This window comes from Ailuropoda melanoleuca, chromosome 11, assembly GCF_002007445.2.
Source record: "Ailuropoda melanoleuca isolate Jingjing chromosome 11, ASM200744v2, whole genome shotgun sequence".
NCBI lineage: Eukaryota > Metazoa > Chordata > Mammalia > Carnivora > Ursidae > Ailuropoda > Ailuropoda melanoleuca.
The window spans coordinates 50,590,720-50,608,908 of NC_048228.1; the positions used below are offsets into that span (position 1 = coordinate 50,590,720).

At 45.4% G+C, this 18,189-nt stretch overlaps 1 protein-coding gene across 6 annotated transcripts in view; it reads right to left on the bottom strand.

Moving 5' to 3' along the window:
- SHROOM3 (shroom family member 3) overlaps nucleotides 1–18,189 on the bottom strand; it is a 303,549-nt gene that overhangs the window by 62,182 nt on the left and 223,178 nt on the right. Inside the window, exon 1 of one of the 6 annotated variants that reach the window (XM_034671653.1) lies at nucleotides 15,404–16,007. The exons of the other annotated variants lie outside the window; for them this stretch is intronic. The gene's annotated coding sequence lies outside the window, so the exon portion shown is untranslated. Of the gene's footprint in view, nucleotides 1–15,403; nucleotides 16,008–18,189 lie in introns of those variants that run through there. 6 annotated transcript variants of the gene reach the window in all.

Consider the following 18,189-nt stretch of genomic DNA (forward strand, 5'->3'; position numbering starts at 1 on the left):
CACAATCACTGGCTCCATCCTTGCCACACAATAGCTAAGCCTTTTCCTCTTTCCTTGCCCACCCCCCCTTCCTGGAAGGCATGAAGGAATGGGTACACTGTCCCAGTGAAGGGATGGCAGCAAGAGCAGGCAAATGGGAAAAAGGTGGAAGCACGAAGAACAGGAGATGACCTAAAAAAGGAGATGATCTCCTCTTTTTAAGGATTGTTAATACGTGATTCTTTGCAACGCTAGGAAAGCAGAGACCAGCACCCCTGCACTGCTCTCCGTGGCCACTGGTGGTCCTGTCACCTGCCACCTTCAGGGGACCAGCTGAGGTTAGCAACTGGGTGTGAGGGTTTGTGGAACCCATGTGGCTTGTTGCTGACTGCAACCCCCATGCTAAATCACAGCCCAGCCTCCCTGCTAATCTTCCCTCCCTGCCCCCATGGGCTGGCACCTGAGTGGGCTGTCTGGATATATAAAAACAAACTAGAAAAGAGGCTGGAGAGAATGCAAGAAGAATCACCAGCACCTAGAACACAGCTTTTCTTCCTTTCTGGAATAATCTGGACAACAAATAACATTTAAAAACTTCATAAGTTCTAATGAAAAAATAATTCTATAGTGGATTCTAGGCATAAAAATAGTCCTGGAGTGAGTGTTGGGAAGCCTATCACCTTGGAGTCCTCACTTCACCCTTTCTTCTCGCTACTGGTTATCTTATCTCAACTGAATTTGCACGGTCTCTGGAATGCACATTGTCCCACCCCACCTGAGGTTACCACCCTACCTGCCTCACAGCAGACACCCTGACAAAGCCTAGAACGTGCTTTGGCCTCATCAGGAAGTGGTGTTCCATTGGTGCTACAGTGGTACCACTCGACCAGAACAGACTCGAGGCCTTTCCTATAAAAGGATATGAATGCTTTCCCATATATCAGAAGTTATTCTCGTAACTTCTCTAAAGGCAAGAACTAATTCTTTTAGCCCTCTTTTCCAGATGAACAAGCTGAGACAGAGAAATGGTATATCTTTGCTCAACCTACACATGGAATCACACTCGCCTGTAATAAAAAAATCACTGACAACTTCCTCTTCTTCCTTTCAGTTTAAAACCTTCAAAAATGGGGCGCCTGGGTGGCGCAGTCGTTAAGCGTCTGCCTTCGGCTCAGGGCGTGATCTCGGCGTTTTGGGATTGAGCCCCACATCAGGCTCCTCTGCTAAGAGCCTGCTTCTTCCTCTCCCACTCCCCCTGCTTGTGTTCCCTCTCTCGCTGTCTCTCTCTGTCAAATAAATAAAATCTTAAAAAAAATAAAAAATAAAAAAAAATAAAACCTTCAAAAATGTTGAGTTTATCTCACAAATTCTATAGGCCTTGGAATTACTAACCCAGATGTGGTCAGACTGGGTGCAGAATGGTGATGGTGGGGACAGTAATTAAACGTGTTACCAAATGAGCTAATTTTTACTTAAAAGATACTCCAAGGTACACTGTTTCACTTAAAAATACCCAAAGATACATTGCAGAAGCCTTGGAATCAATGAAACAAGTTCAAGTGAAAAATAGAAACATAAATCAAACAGCTCTCCAGCCTTATAGGGCTACGTCCAAGATCCAAAAAGGTACCATATTCTTCTGGCTTGTCCGTACTTGTCCTGCAGGATTCAGTTCGGGCATCATCTCCTCTGGGTGCAAGTTCGGGATGAGGTGATGCGCTCCATGCTAGCTAAGCTGGCTACAGATGTGCATTTCAAAGTGCAATTCACACTGTCTGACCACCTGTTTGCTGGTCTCTTCCGTGGCAGGCTCAGAAAGGCAAGTGAACCAGCTTGCTGCCTGGCACGCAGATGTGCTTGATAATTATTTGTTAAATGAATGAAATACTGCCAAATGTTCAACAGACCTGTAATATTTCTTCCCTCCTGTCTCCTTTTAGTTCACTTAACTTGCCGGCAAAGCTAATGAGAATTTTAGGGGGCTGTTTTTACATTGCTTCCCACTCTTCTCCAGTCTTGAGATCACAAATTATTGAGTGATGAAAGAAGAATCAAAGCAGGCCTAAGAAGGTTTAGCGGGGCTAAAAAAAAAAAAGTTGTGATCCACAATTCCAATGTCATCTTTCTTCTCCAGTTAAGAAACAAGAAATCCAGGCCAACTTCCTACATTTCTACTTCCTATGATGAGTACATTCCTATTTCCTCCACCCTCTTCCCCACCACCTCTAATATTCATAACTCTTGAATATACACCAGCTGCTTTACCATTTAGTATTTTTTTTAAAGATTTTTATTTATTTGACAGAGAGAGAGGCAGCGAGAGAGGGAACACAAGTGGGGGGAGTGGGAGAGGGAGAAGCAGGCTTCCCACCAAGCAGGGAGCCCGATGCGGGGCTCAATCCTAGAACGCTGGGATCATGAACTCAGCTGAAGGCAGACGCTTAATGACTGAGCCACCCAGGCGCCCCATATACCATTACGTATTTTAATAGAGTCATTCACTGCTTTCTGAACTTTCAGCCAATATCAGAAGAAAAAGTTCCAGATCATTCTGTTCCTTGTGACTGTCTTGAACTTCATGAAAACTGTGAATGCCTGGGGAAGCCGGAGTGAAAGCTGGAAGGAACTGAGAGCCAGGCCTTTTAAATGATCTCTCCAGATCCCTTTAGATTCCTGGTTTCTATTGAGTTTTAACAGTTTTATTTTGTCTTGCGGTAGAGCAGCAAAAAAACCACATGTCCTTAGCATGGTCTGTTACCATGTTAGCGACATGCTGGGTTTATCTGTAGAACCAGCAATTTCTTCCTTTTTGTTGTGTTTCATCCAACAGGAAACAGCTTCCTCACTGGACACTTCCAGTCCTGTCCCCCTTCAATCCAGCGTCTCCCCAGCAGCCAGCGACACTTTTTAAAAATGGAAATGGCTTGTGTCATTCTCTAGTAAAACTCTGTGTAGCTGCTCCCTGCATTCTGGATAAAATTCAAGTCCCTTCATTTGGTTGTTGCGGCCCAAGTGACTTGGCTTCCAGTCCTCCCTTCCACATCACCCTCCCACTCTGCCCTGATCTCACTGGCCGGCCTTGAGCTCCCCACCCCACCCACATCTTCACCTTCACACATGCTGTTTCCTCTGTCTGGAACAATCTTCCTCCCAGTTCATTTGGCTGGCTCCTCCTTAGCCTTCTGGTCCCAGGTCGAGCATCAGAGACCACCTCACCTACTGCCAGGTTCTCTTTCCTGGCACCTGGTCTTTTCCTTCATGGCACTAATGGCTGCATGGAATCATTCACTTGTACACGGTCTGTTCCTTCTACTGAACAGTGAGCTCAGTGCGGTCTGGGCCCATGGCTGGCTTGCCTTCAGTTTTGCTTTTTAAACCACCATGCACCTAGGGCCTACCACAGTGAGTAGCTCACAGTAGGCCCATAATGCAGATTTGTTGAATGGATCAGGAGACTATAAAGGGCATAATTGTGGGATGCATCCAGAATGGAGTTCTCTGCCCATCAACTCTTAAGGGTATTTACCATACACGTTTTGGGGAAGGTGAGTCTCTCTTCTTTTTCTTGTTTTCTCTATAAGACTGTCAGCCAATTTCTTTTTGAAAGTACAATTCAGTCCTATTTGGTCCATCTCATTAGCAGCAGGCTTCCGTGGGATAGAGAGGACCAGCGTTGGGGGACTATGCCTGAGCCTTCCAACAGACAAACAGCTGGCAAAGCTCTATGCAGTTTTGCTGCCTTATGTTTTGAAGGAGCCAGAATGCTTTTGGAGATTAAGCAGACAGAAGTGCATTTATACAGGCCTGAGTCTGTCCTCAGAGCCCTTTGGAGAAATTCCTTTGGATTTATGCTCGATGGATGCATGTACTCATTTTCATTATTTGCCTTATTAAAAGTCATGTTCTTGGTTTCCTGTGTTTCTTTTCTTTATCCTGTTCCATGTCCATCATGCATGAAGCTGGACTAATTATTCTCTCTCTCCTGCTAGCAGGTCTTGAGTGTCATTGCCAGAGGCTTCCCACGCATCTCCCCTTGGTCTCCTGGAGGGGGAGGAAGAAAGCCTGACTTCTTGGCTCCAGTGTCTGGAAGAACATTTTAAGAACTGATGCCATAAAATCTCTGTTCTTAACCTAATATAGCTGTTCCCCATTTTCTGATGACTGACCATTTATCATAGTTTTCACCCTATGAAAAAGAAACTGCCCTTTCTTTAAAAGCCCCCAGTTCCTGTTACTGTTCCTGGCCTTTTGGTCTATATATTTATATATACATGTCTGTATATTTAGACCTAACCTTCCAGGTCACTGTCCCTCCCTTACTCTCCTTTTCTGCTTTTTAAATCACTGTTTACCATCTAGGAAGCTCACTCTGTATTCTCTTAGGCCTGAACCCTATCTGGTGCTTTCCATCATAGGCATATCACTGACTTGTACTTAAAAACCTCTTCTTTCTGGGGCGCCTGGGTGGCGCAGTCGTTAAGCGTCTGCCTTCGGCTCAGGGCGTGATGCCAGCATTCTGGGATCGAGCCCCACATCGGGCTCCTCCACTAGGAGCCTGCTTCTTCCTCTCCCACTCCCCCTGCTTGTGCTCCCTCTCTGGCTGGCTGTCTCTGTCAAATATATAAAAACTTTAAAAAAAACCAAAACAAAACAAAAAACCCCCCTCTCCTTTTTGCTTACCCCTCCTGGTTCAGCTGCTTGCTGATTACAGGGGGGCCCCACGTAACCCCTCAGTCATGCAGAGATGTGAATGGTAGGTCTCAGACCTGTGTCCCTTTGCACGTCCTGCTCTTGCTGCTGCTTTTTCTCACTTGGTATCCCTCGAAACCTCCCAGTGGATCCACACGTGCAATTTATACCACTGGCATTCAGCATATCTCCAGATCTTAGCCAATGACTTCTATGTCAACTTTTGCACCAAAACTGGAAAAGGGTGGGTAGGGGAAAGAGCCAAATGGCTGGCCAAATCTTTTAACCTACTAACACTGAATCTGCTTCACATTTACTTTTGACTCCAATCCCTCCACCCACTGAAGCCTGTACAGAGCGAGGGCATAAGAAAAACCAAGGGCCCTCATGCAGGCCCTATGGTTAAACTGAGGCTATCTTCACCACTGGAGGGATACGGCCCTCGCCGCAAATACTCAGAGCCTGCCCTTAAATCAACTCTCGCAAGTGGCAGACTGTGTAAGTTGTATTAATATGGACTCTGGACCCAGCTGCTTTTGTTCTTATTTGTGCCCTATTACCTAATAGGTGTTTGATCTCTGGCAGAACACTTAACCTCTTATGCCTCAGTTTCCTCCTCTATAAAATAGGATAATAGCACCGGCATCAAAGGGTAGCTGGGAGACTCGAACAAGTTGATATGTAAAAAGCACTTAGAGCCTGGCAATAAATGTTAGCTTCCTACCAAGAGAACAGAAACTTGCATTTATTGGGCACATGATATGGACCAGATACTGTACTTTAAAAACAAAATTCAGTGAATTTTCTTGTCATTTGAAACAGTGAGGATCCTCATAAAGAAAGCAAAATGAGGGGGCACCTGGGGGGCTCAGTCGGTGAAGCATCTGCCTTCGGCTCAGGTCACGATCCCAGTGTCCTGGGATCAAGTCCCACGTTGGGCTCCCTGCTCAGTGGGGAGCCCGCTTCTTCCTCTCCTCCCCACTCATACTCTATCTCTGTCCCTATCTCTGTCCCTCTCAAATAAATAAATAAAATCTTCAACAACAACAAAAAAAGCAAAATGAAATAAAACAAGTAGAAAAAGGAACGGCTGAAGGCCACATCCTCTCTGCACCACCCCTTATTAAACTGGGCTTTGAATACTTTTTTCTTAGGAATTGCCACGTGCTAAGCCATGCATGCCTGGCATTTCTTCCACATCACCCTTCGGCTACCTACTTACATGAGACAAAAAGAGCCCGCGTGTGATAACCACCACGAGACATGGCTATTATCATCTGATCACAGTGGTACATGAGAGAGATGAACAGAAGTCACCCAAGGGGTGTGACAGAATGGTTGGCGTAAGGATGGGCTCTTGAATTCATTCAAAAAGGAAAACCGCAAAGGTCCAAAGCATTTGGGGAGGTATATAAATATTTCACTCCAGAGTGAAGGATTATGGCATACAATAACAAGAAATATGGAGCATGAGGAAGGCCCCTTGGGAACGGACTAGCACAGAGGCCCGAGCCCCTGGTATGAAAGAAATAGTTCCCCAAGCACAAGGATGTCAGAATTAGCCTGAGGAGCTCTTCTAGGGGCCTCCCCTCATCAGAGGAGCCTCAGGCAGCAGGGAAGAAATGGTGCTCCAGCCAATGTACATGCAAGGCTGTCCTAAAAACAGGAGTTTGGGCCCAACTTTCTTGAGTCCCTGGAGTCCTCCCACATCAGGTTCTGGGGCAAGACATCCCTCCCCTCCTGCAGGCGGGAGGAGGTGAAGGGACTCTGGCTCGGGAAGGCTCCTGGGGTCGCAATGTGGTCTGTGGGAGCCAAGGTTTCACTATCTACGTGCAAAGTAAGTTGCTCCTGTCCTAAACCTGCCTAGAGGAGAGGGGTAGACATCAAAACTGAAAGTGGAGATTGTCATTCATTGAGAGAAAATAGGTCCCTTGCTAAATTTGGCATCAGCTGAGGAATCTTAGCAAAAATGAACTCACCCCCCACCCTTGTTTGTGAGGAAGGCCTAATCCTTACTTTGCCCAAGAGGATTATTGGGTCTTAGAAAGAAGCTCACATGCACTTTTTTTAAGCTCATGACAACTGCATTTGTGTCCACAATATGCAAGATTCGTTCTTCTGTTTAGGGTAGATAACAGACATTTCACGCTATTTAAATGCCTCCGAATCACAAACCTAAATGTTTCCAACTTCTGCTCTCACCCAAAACAGGCATCTGTCTCCCAAGCTTTCCTGCAGCTGTTGCTTTATATTCTTGGGAAGCAGGTCTGAATGGAAGGCAAGGTACCAAAATTCAGACAATTTGTTTGTTGTTTTTAAAGATTGTATTTATTGATTTAATAGAAGACAGCACACTCAAGATCTAGAGTGCACGCGCAGGGGGAGGGGCAGGCAGAGGGAGGAGCAGACTCCCCGCTGAGCCGGGAGCCTGATGCAGGGCTCCCAGGACCCTGAGATCATGACCTGAGCTGAAAGCAGCTGCTTAACTGACTGGGCCACCCACGCCCCCCCATGCTGACAATTTGTGGAAAAGTAATTGAGGTTTACAATATACCTTTTCAAGGTGTTTTTAATTATGGTTCCATAGGCTGAGTTTCTACTTGTCCCCAACATTTTTACTTTCCTTTGGTTACTACGGGATTAGTATAATAGGGTCTAGAGTCGTTTTTTTAATCCTGTATGTCCCTACTCACCCCAACATGACCCTATCCCCTCCAGGGGAATTCTGGACCCACTGACATATGTAACACAAAAGTGGGACTGACAAAATCTGGCCTGAGTTTAGCATAGTGTTCTCAAAACACCATTTAAAAATGTTACAAATTGGGACGCCTGGGTGGCTCAGCTGGTTAAGCGTCTGTCTCCAGGGTGTGATCCCAGGGTCCTGGGATTGAGTCCCGTGTGGGGCTCCTTGCTCAGCAGGGAGCCTGCTTCTCTCTCTCCTGTTCCCCCTGCCTATGCTCTAATAAATAACTAAATAAAATCTTTTAAAAAATACAAATGGCGCCTCTGTTAGGCTTTCCGATTTAGAAAGTATCTTATATAACAAATTTAGTCCTCATAACAACCCCATGAAATGTGGCCCCCTTTCACAGAAATGAAAGCTGAGGCACAGGTAATTTAAATACAGGCATACTTCATTTTATTGCACTTCGCTTTATTGTGCTTCCTAGAGACTGTGCTTTCTTACAGAGGGAAGGTTTGTGGCAACCCCGCACTGAGCAAGCCTAACAGCACCATTTTCCAATAGCATTTGCTTACTTCCTGTCCCTGTGGCACATTTTGGTAATTCTTGCAATATTTCAAACTTTTTCAGTATTATAATATTTGTTAAGGTAATCCATGATCAGTGATTACAACTTGCTGAAAGCTTAGATGATAGTATTTTAGCAATAAAGTACTTCTTTAAAGATTTTATTTATTTGAGAGAGAGAGAGAGCACGTGAACACAAGCAAGGGGGGGAGGAGCAAAGGGAGAGGGAGAAGCAGGTTCCTCCTGAGTAGGGAGCCTGATGCAGGACTCAATCCCAGGACCCTGGGATCATGACCTGAGCCGAAGGCAGACACTTAACTGACTGGGCCACCCAGGCGCCAGTAATAAAGTATTTTTTAAAGTATGTACACTGTTTTTTAGACATAATGCTATTGCACACTTACTAGATTACAGTTTAGTATAAACCTAAGTTTTATATGCACTGGGAAACCAAAAAGATCATTTGACTCACTTTATGGCAGTGGTCTATGACTGAACCCATAATATCTCCAAGATATGCCTGTGTAAGTTGCTTTAGATCACAAAGAAAGTGGTAGAGCCAGGACCCTAACACATTATAAGGCTCCAATGGGTGCCCTTAACCACCTTCTACAAGGTCATCATGTCACCCAAGGCTCACTTAGGTATCTGCAGGCTGAACAGTCTCTAGAAAACAGAGTTGCCTTACCCCAGGAAGAACCTAACAATTCTTCCACTATTGTCTTCCTCAGGAGTGATGATTTTTGGTGGTTTCTATTGTTAACTACCTTTCCTACCTTCACTACCAAGGCTGCTTAATTTCTACCTGTAGTTACAAGTCCTATCTTAACTCTAGGCCAGCTGGACTCCAAATGAGAAGGAATTTAAGCCTCTCAAGAGTATCTCAGGAAAGAGCTTCAAGACAAATTCGTAGCTACCCTGTTCTCATCTTGAGGCTCAAGTCCCTGTGCTACCCCCAGTTTCAAGTGCCTGCCTGATCTTCCAGGCTGGATGGAAACTTGCTTTTGATACCAATTCCTTCAAGACCAGAGCCTGGCCTTATTATTGTTGACTAACCTATAAACAGATGGTATTGGGAACAAAAGCCAAAGCAAGAGCAGGTGGGGAAGCGAGGGATCACTTTTCTCTGACTGGGCAGAGCGGGTCCTTCCCCCTCCACTGAGCACTAACACACAGAAGCAAATGGCATCAGGCAGGAGCTCGGCGGGTCATGGGGCAGCCAGGCAGGCCTAGGGCAAGACATGCCCTGTACATCACCCTTCATGTCTCCTCCCACTGCAACCCCAACCTGCCAAGCCTGGGAAAGGTACAGAACCCATGACAAAGAGAAGGTACTGGACTGTGACCCCATGTCAGGAATCCAGTGACAGAACGGTGGCCTCAGCCCAGCCAGACCTGGCTCAGTAGGGGAGGCAGCCTCTTCTCACTGTGGCATTCCAGCTGCTAGCGGTGAAGAGGTAACCATGGGAACCGACACAAAAGGCTTAAAGTTGAGGGGCAGAGGCTGGAGGCAATGGTGAGGAGGCAGGGAGGGACTTCAAGTGACGGTCCCGCAATTCTCCTCACTTGAGCCATGCACATCTATTGTGAGTCAGACTCCAAGACAAGTAAGTGGAGCTTGCACACAGAGGAGCAGCCTTAAAGGGTCAGGGATGGCCAGAAAGCAAAGATCCTTGCAGGCTTTCCCTCCAGATTTCTTTTTTCCCCTTCAGAGAGCAGAACCCTAAGAGCATCATCTGCCAAGAATGTTGCCCTGTGATAATGTGGCTCACTTGGGTGGACAGAACTGGTACACATGGCATTCCTTCAAACAGAGCCTGCAAGCAACACTTTCCAATGGAACTCCTTCCCATGTCCCCGAGTTGCAGCGGGCTGCCTCCCGTGGGACTTCCTCTGCATGCCAGGGAGCTTCTCTGGTGGGTCTGCAAATAGACCGGGCACCATGTGGGTAGCTGAGGAAAAAGTCCAAGATTCTGGCAGTTTAGCTGCACTGCAAAGGAGGCCTGGGTGTTGAGAACACTAATACAGAGCACCTTGCACAACAACCAGGGCTCAGAGAGGGCGGCTGACAGGACGACTTCTGAGGGCCTGGGAAAAGAATCTGACACGTTCATTACCGCCCTTCCTGCCCGCCCCCCCGCAGCACCCCACCATGGTCAACTAATTCCTCCATCACCAGTGTGCACTTGTGTGCATCCCGTAACGGTGGCACTAAAGCCACTTACTGCAGTAATTAACTCTTAAAAATAATTTTACCTAAAAGGGAAAAGCAAGTGACCTCCACTATGAGACTCATCAGTTGAGCGGCAGGATCCTGTGGAGTTCCAACCCTGGCACCTCCATGCCCTCAGCAAACTATTTCATCTCTTGGGTTTTGGGTTTCCTGATCTCTAAAGGGGGATAACAAGAGCGCCTACCTGCCAGGAGTGTGAAGAAGATACAAGAGGACTCTCAGCAAGTACTTCCCTCTTAGCAAGTACTCAATACATTTCAGAAATTGACACCCACCAGGCGCCGGGCTTTTTACTTTTACATGTGTTTTGTCATTTAATGGTTAGAATAGCCTCAGTGTGACAGTATTAATATCTCTTTCAAGGTCTTATCATCACCATTCTATAGATAAGGGAACTGAGGCTTAAAGAATTAAGATCTTGCCCTAAACCGCTGGCAGGTACCAGAGCTCAGATGCAGATGTAGGGTGCTCCGTCTCCATAGTGTAAGACCTTTTCACTACACTGAACTGCCTTTATATAGAACATTTTGTTGTTCTTATTTTTAGGAAGATAATAAAGGAAAACCTTAGCGAGTAACTCTGATGTTTAAGAAAACAGTATTGATGGCAAAAACAAAACAAAAAAACCCGACCAGGATTTAAACCTCCTCCTTAAGCAAGAGGCTTTAAAACAAAAACAAAAAACCGATAAGACTAGCCTAAGACAGAGCCCTCTGCTCTGAAAAAAGTTCCAAGAGAAATGGATACACATTCACACTTACAGTCGGGGCATCTATGAACCCTTGAGTGTAAAACATCTTATCAGCCATGATTGAATTCCAGGGCTAATACGGTCTCAGTAAATGTGTGATAAATGTTTACTGAATGAATTACACCAACCTAACAACAAAATGCCTCTGTTGGAGTTGGCAAAGTACAAAATGTCTTTCCCAAGTACTTTGTTGAACTGAAATAATTGAAGCTTAATGGATTAAGTAAACTATTATCATATTTACCACTCCGTCCAAGGTATCTTACTGAAAATTCAACTTAGTTTTTGTCCCTTTAAAAAGAAGTACACTATCAATTTGATACAGAGTTCAAGAGTTTTTGTCCACCTACATCTTTAGAAAGAGGGTGTGAAATGTAACCTTTTCTCTCGGATTCCCAGAGGAAGCTATAAACCTGGTCTGGTCCTTCAGCTTAAACAAATTTCACTAAATCAGTCCTCAAAAACAGAGTCCTCTCTTTTTACCTCTGCTGGCAACGAAAAGCCCCTGGTATTTTGAAAAGGTAGGCTGTAGGCAAGAACTTTAAATTCACTACAACCTCAAAAAAAGAACTTACTGAAAAGAAGATACATATAATGCTAAGGAGATCAGTTAATACGTTACAGGATCCTTCATAATCTTAAATAAATGAGACGGCTTTTACACAAAGTACAAATAATTTTATCAACACCAAAACCACATTTATTTTTATCACAGTGCATGGGATTAGTAGCTGACATTTACTGAGTCCTTACTAAGCTAAGTACTTTCATTATCGAGCTCAACCCACACGACGACTCCAAGAAGATGCTTCATTATTGTCTAATGCTTGCAGGTTCAGAGGTATTTACTAATGTCCCCGAGGCGATATACACCTAGAGGGAGAGAAGGGATGGGTTCCCTTGTCTAGCTCTAGAACCCTTATCTAGCTCTAGAATGCTTTTCTTCTTCTAATTGAACTAATGTTTTGCATACAATAAAATACATAGGTCCTAAGTGTTCGGTTTGATGGAGCTTGATAATTGTGTAGAACTATGCAACCACCACTCAAAACAAGACCTAGAACCTTTCCATTGCTCCAGAAAAACCTCTTTAGCCTTTCCAGTCAATCCCTCCATCCCCCAGAGGCAACCACTAACTTCTCTACCATAGATTAGTTTTGCCTGTCCTAGTACTTTGTAAATAGAATTGCTTATGAATCCTTGTGCATCTGGCTTCTTTAATATAATGCTTCTGAGATTCGTCTAGCTGGCTGTGTACATCAGGAGTTCATTCTTTTGACTGCTGAGTAGTAGTCCATTGTGTGGATGTACCGCAGTGCATCCATTTTCTTGTTGATGGACACAGGGTTGTTTCCAGTCGTTGGCAATTATCAATAAAGTTACTATGAACATTCTGTACAAGTCTTTTCGTGGACATTTGTTTTCATCTATCTTGGGTAAATAGCTAGGCAGGGGAATAGTGGGTCATAGGGTTGGTATATGTTTAACTTACAATAAACATAATTTCTTAACCCCTATAGTCCCTCAGAATAGCACTAGCTTATTAACATTTGATTTCTCCTCTTATAGGACACCTTGCCTGAGGGCAAAGAACCCATCTTCATTCCCTGGGCTGCCTCCCACATAGTAAATGTTTGCTGAACAAATGAAAGACCATTGTTAGACTCCTGTTCCTTCTTTGGGTGTTACTATAGCATAAGAAAACATGCTTGGCATGCATGGAGAAATATGACAAGCTGAAGGGTGTGAAGGGGAGGCACTGCTCATTCAAGCAAAGTGAAAAACTGCCCAGCCCAGAGACTCTTGACTTCCCCATTTTCTTTACAACATGACCTTTCCTAGAAAGTGAACCCCTCTCAGTGATCCTTTGGGGAGAAAGCGTGGTGGCTGCTCCTGATCAAGTGACATTACGGAAAGGGAGGAAGGTGTCACTGCAATTGAGGTCACACAGTGGTTAGAATTACAGGATACTTCTGTCAAACAGAGGGGTAGAGGAAGCAGCAGCCCGTGAAATCCGGACCATCTGAAAGAAACCAGCAATAGGGCAGCCCTGCTGGCCCAAGGGAGCAGCCTCCAACAGAAGCTACAGGAATACTCGGTTTGGGCAAAAGTGCTACACAGGAATACATTTTGAGGAAAAAAGTCAAATGTAATGTTGATGTAAAAACATAATCAGATTTAACCCACAAAAGAGGATACTGAAAAGAAAGTTGGATCCAGAGTGGAGAGAGCTCCCAGGGATACCATCCTTAGTTCAGAGGCTTAGGACACACATACCCCTCCCCACCTGAGGCAGAATTTGTAATTCCTGGGGCGCCTGGGTGGCACAGCGGTTAAAGCGTCTGCCTTCGGCTCAGGGCGTGATCCCGGCGTTCTGGGATCAAGCCCCACGTCAGGCTCCCCTGCTGTGAGCCTGCTTCTTCCTCTCCCACTCTCCCTGCTTGTGTTCCCTCTCTCGCTGGCTGTCTCTATCTCTGTCAAATAAATAAAATAAAATCTTTAAAAAAAAAAAAAAAGAATTTGTAATTCCTGTGAATCGATTCATCCATTTACTTTAAATCACACAACTTACACTATATTCAACCTACAGTTTCTTAGAAAGTAGTTAAATCATTGTTGATTTTCTATCCATAAACAGAAAATTACTGGAAAGTCCTACGGATCATTATGAATCCTTCTTACCAAAGGAGGATCTTTGTTTTACATAAATCAAAACAGGCCTTGACTGGGCTCAGGTGCTTTGGGGGGAAATCCTTCTACCCTTTGGTCCCAGGTTATTGAAAACTGAAATAGACTTAGAATTCCTCCATTTGGTGTTTGGAGAGGTGGCCCAGTCTTCCTTTACCCAGGCAGTGCTGCACTGAAAGCAGATGGATGTTTATCCTATTCTTAAAACCTCCAGGGAAGTAAATTCTCCACAACATCCCTTGGTAACCTTCTCCAGGGTTTTATCAAGCATACAGTGAAGAAGTTCTGATGTAGAAACCAATAAAAATATTAACTCTATGAGCCTAGCTAGCTACAAGCACTGGTAAGGGATGTGTCTGGGCCCTTTGCCTTAATGGTAGAGAGATGTATTTACAAAACAGGCTACACAAACAGAAACCATTTGTCAGGAGCAGATGTGGGAAGTTGATTCAAGAGAAATTGCCACTATAAATTCTGTTCCATGAACCATGTGAAGAAGTTATTCGTGGTTAGAACCTTTTTTAAAGTACAAGTTTATTTCCTTGGCATTTCCTAGTTTTAGTTCCTAAACCAAATTTGTTAGAGATTAAAAAAAAAAGTCCATAGCTGCAAAATTTTGAAATGACTTGGCTTCTATGAAAAACCAGGCCTTAATATACAATATTAATGTTACTGTTATGAATAACTATTTACTTCTTTCTCAGTTCTGTATGGTGCACCTTTTCTGCAAATGATCATATAATACTTTCATAATCAGAAAAAAAAAATTAAGACAAAAAAAGCCGTTAATTAAAATGTAAACCAATTTCTGGTGAAATTATTTGTGGGTGGGATTTATCTAACACATTTTTAATTGGAAATGATAACAAGCGTTTAAATATTAAATAATTAGAAACAGAAAACGCCCAGAAAAATCTTTAGAAGCCTCTGTGCTAAGATTTCCTGTAGCACCCTGTTAGCTCACAGCAATCTCTCCTTGGAGATTATGTGCATGCTGGTGCCCATTCACGCCCAACCCAAAAGCCTCCGTGCACAGAGGTTCACCACAACACTACGATTTAAATTAAATAAAATAAAATAAAGTAAGGACAAAATACATCAGGGAGTGAAAGAGATAGACTGTACCCCACCCCCGCCCCAGGATGCTCCCTGTATTGAAATTTTATAAACCTTCCCACACCCTTTGGCAAAGCACTTTTATTCCTCTGACAATTCAGAGTAGAATAAATTTCAGGTATAATTTCATTTTCATTATTTAATTTCTGCTACATGACCGTAGAACACACCTTTTAAAAAAAACAAACCTGCCTTAAGATCTAGAACAAGTTGTGGGGGGGAGTAGGCGTGTCCCTCAAAGCACATTTGGGATCTTTTCTACAGAAACCAATCCAGTAAAATCACGAAAGGCAAGTCGTTCTAAACTCAGTAGGGGCCCTCATGCGAAGCAATTTATCAAAATTAAAATATTTCACAGATCATTTCTTCTGAAAAGTTTTCATGCTGTCGATAATCTGCAATTATTTTCCTCTTGGAGTGGCAGTTCCTGCTTCCATTAAAAAAAAAAAAAAAAAAAAAAAAAAGCCAAGGCCCGGGAGTGCCAGGAGACCGTCGGAGCGCGCCACCTACCCCCCACCTGGCCGGCTCCGGGCAGAGAAAGCCCGCCCCGGGACCGATCCTCACACAGGGTTTTCCACAGTCGCCGAAGGGACAGAAATAAACACTCTTTAGAAAGCAGACGGCGGGGCACCCTCCCAAGGCAGCAGCGCGCCCCGACCGCGCCCGCCGGAGGGTACCCGAGCACCGCACTCACCATAGCCGCTCGCGGGGCCGCCGCCGCCTCCCGCGCCGCGCAGGACTCCAGGCCGACGCCAAGTTCAAACCTCGCCGCCGCTCCGAGGAGGCGGCGCAGGGCATCGCCGGGGGTTTCGGCCGCGCTCAACAATGGGCGGCGCCGCCGCGCCCCGGCTACTGCGGCTGCAGGGCGGCGAGTCCGGGGCGCGCAGCTGCAGGGGCCCGAATCCCGGCGCCCGGGGACCCAGGGTGCGGGGGCGCCCCACGACCACGCCTCCCGGCCGCGGAGCCCGCGCCGGAGGGGCCGCGCTCGCTCGGCGCTCGCCACCAGGTAATCCCACAGGAAGCCTCCCGGATTGGCCCGGGCGCTCAGGACGGGATTTGCATTTCAATGGCAGAGAAGGCTCCCCAAGGTTTGAAAACGGCTTCTGGGAATGAAGAGTCGGGCTCCGCTCGCCCCTCCGCGGGCCAAGTCCTCCGGTCCTCGTGGTATTAAGGGGACCGACACACATGCTCCGCGTCTCTCCTTTCGCAGCTCACAGTCAGGAAGGTGGTTAACCTCCCCCACCCCGCCCCATTTTGAAATGAAACGGAGTCCAGGAGCAAAATACCAACTTTCAGGAGCCCGCGCTCGCTTTCAGGGCCCATACAGTTAGTAATTGATCAAATGAAGCATGAATGAAGCAAGGTAAAAAGTTCACAGCTTGCGGGGGGGAATAAAAGCTCACATTACAAGGAAAATAACCACCCTTTTTCTCCGCATGTCCTCTTTTCGGTATAAGTCAACCGGAGAGATCCAGGTTGTTGCTGATCGGCTAATGCTGTTGAAACCTCCCTTCCCAGCCCCTTTTTGTTTCCATGAGCATTATCTCTAGAGGAGAGGCAGGTGATTACCTCTCTCAGGAGGCTGGATTCAGCTTTGGGAACGTTAGGGTCTCAGACAATGTACACAGTTGCATTTGTTTTGCATTTGTGATCTAGCTGCCCAGTTAATATTCTTAAGGAAGGTATGGAGCTTTTAGTTTCATCTTTCTTCCAAAGCTCTTCCAGCTTCTTTCAGTGGAGGTAAGGTTTTTTTTTTTTCTTTGAGTACCTTTCTTAATTGCTCTCACATGTCATCACCAGAGATTAAGATAACAGAAAGGTCTGAGATTGGTTTTATATCTTCTCACTCAAACGGAATCCCTGTTGTTAAAATTTCAGGTTCTATATGTAAGGCAGTAAATATATAGAGAGACGCAGAAAAGAGAATGCCTGATTAGGTAGGAGCTAGAAGCTCCCGTTGGGGGAGACTTGACACCGTTTGTCTTTACTTGGCTGTACTCTTTGTTATAAGCGCAAAAGCGTTAGCCACCACAGTTTATTTACCACTGAATAAACCTCTACTGAAACCTTTATTCCCACCTCGAAAAAGGTATTATCCCCCTTCAAACTGGATTTTGTCTTCAACATGGTATTACCAACACACATACACCTGCCACATAACCGACGGAGTACCCACAGACGCGTTGCTGCAGGTTAGAAGCCCGGAGGCTAATGCTGCCTGCCCTGTGTTTAATGTCCTGTGGAAATCTAGATTTGGGTGAAGGTGATGTTCACAACTTCAGCTTTAAATAAGTGGTCAGCCCTTCAGTAGAGACAGCACATTCCTCATCTGCCACCAGGCTGAGGAAATAAGAAGTATTAGTTGGAAGACACAGCCAGGAGCTCTGTGGGCAGAACAGATAAGACCGGTCCTGCTGCTGCTTTATCTTGTTTCCTGGGTGCTCAGGGTCAGGTGAAATCTCGTAAGGGTGGAACAGGTCCCTCTGTTCCTGTATGAAATATCAGTTTAAATTGGTGATTAAAACATACTTTGGGTCCAAATCTTACCTCCCACACAGCCTATATTATACCAGTGAAAACCGTCACCAGGATGAGAAATCCCTGGGCTTCCAGTGTACCACAGATTCTGGAAAAACACTTTCGACCTGTATGTGTAACTTAGAGGCATTGTCAGATATGTGTAGATGAAAGGAAAACCACCTGTCTCATGGGATCAAAGCTGAGCCTGGAAATGAAGTAACCTCAGCAGCAATACAAAATGACGCTGACGTCTCCCTGCAAAAGCGAGGGGCAAGTTCCCTCACCTGGCATCTCAGTTCTCCTGCAGAATGGTGTCCCTTCCTCCCAAAGCAGAACTGATAAGTGACCGTGGAAGAGTTACACGTATCAAGTGTATGTATGACTAACCCCCAAGACAATTAGTAAAGATGGTCTCTGTAAAGTCAGGCTGCCTTTCAGTTACTATTAAAACTGTACTCAGGGGGACCCTGTGTGGCGGCTCAGTCGGTTAAGCATCTGACTCTTGAAATCAGCTTAGGTCTTGGTCTCAGGGTGATGAGTTCAAGCCCCTCACGTGGAGCCTACTTAGAAAAAAAAAGAAAAAAAAAAAAGACTGTACCCAGAAATCTAGAAATGGTGCTTTCACACTAGTTTCCAAAGCATTTTTTTTAAAGATTTTATTTATTTATTTGACAGAGATAGAGACAGCCAGCGAGAGAGGGAACACAAGCAGGGGGAGTGGGAGAGGAAGAAGCAGGCTCACAGCAGAGGAGCCTGATGTGGGGCTCGATCCCATAACGCCGGGATCACGCCCTGAGCCGAAGGCAGACGCTCAACCGCTGTGCCACCCAGGCGCCCCCCCCAAAGCATTTTTTAAAAGATTAAAACAGATATATTGATCAAGAAAGAAAGCTTTTAGGGGCGCCTGGGTGGCACAGCGGTTAAGCGTCTGCCTTCGGCTCAGGGCGTGATCCCGGCGGT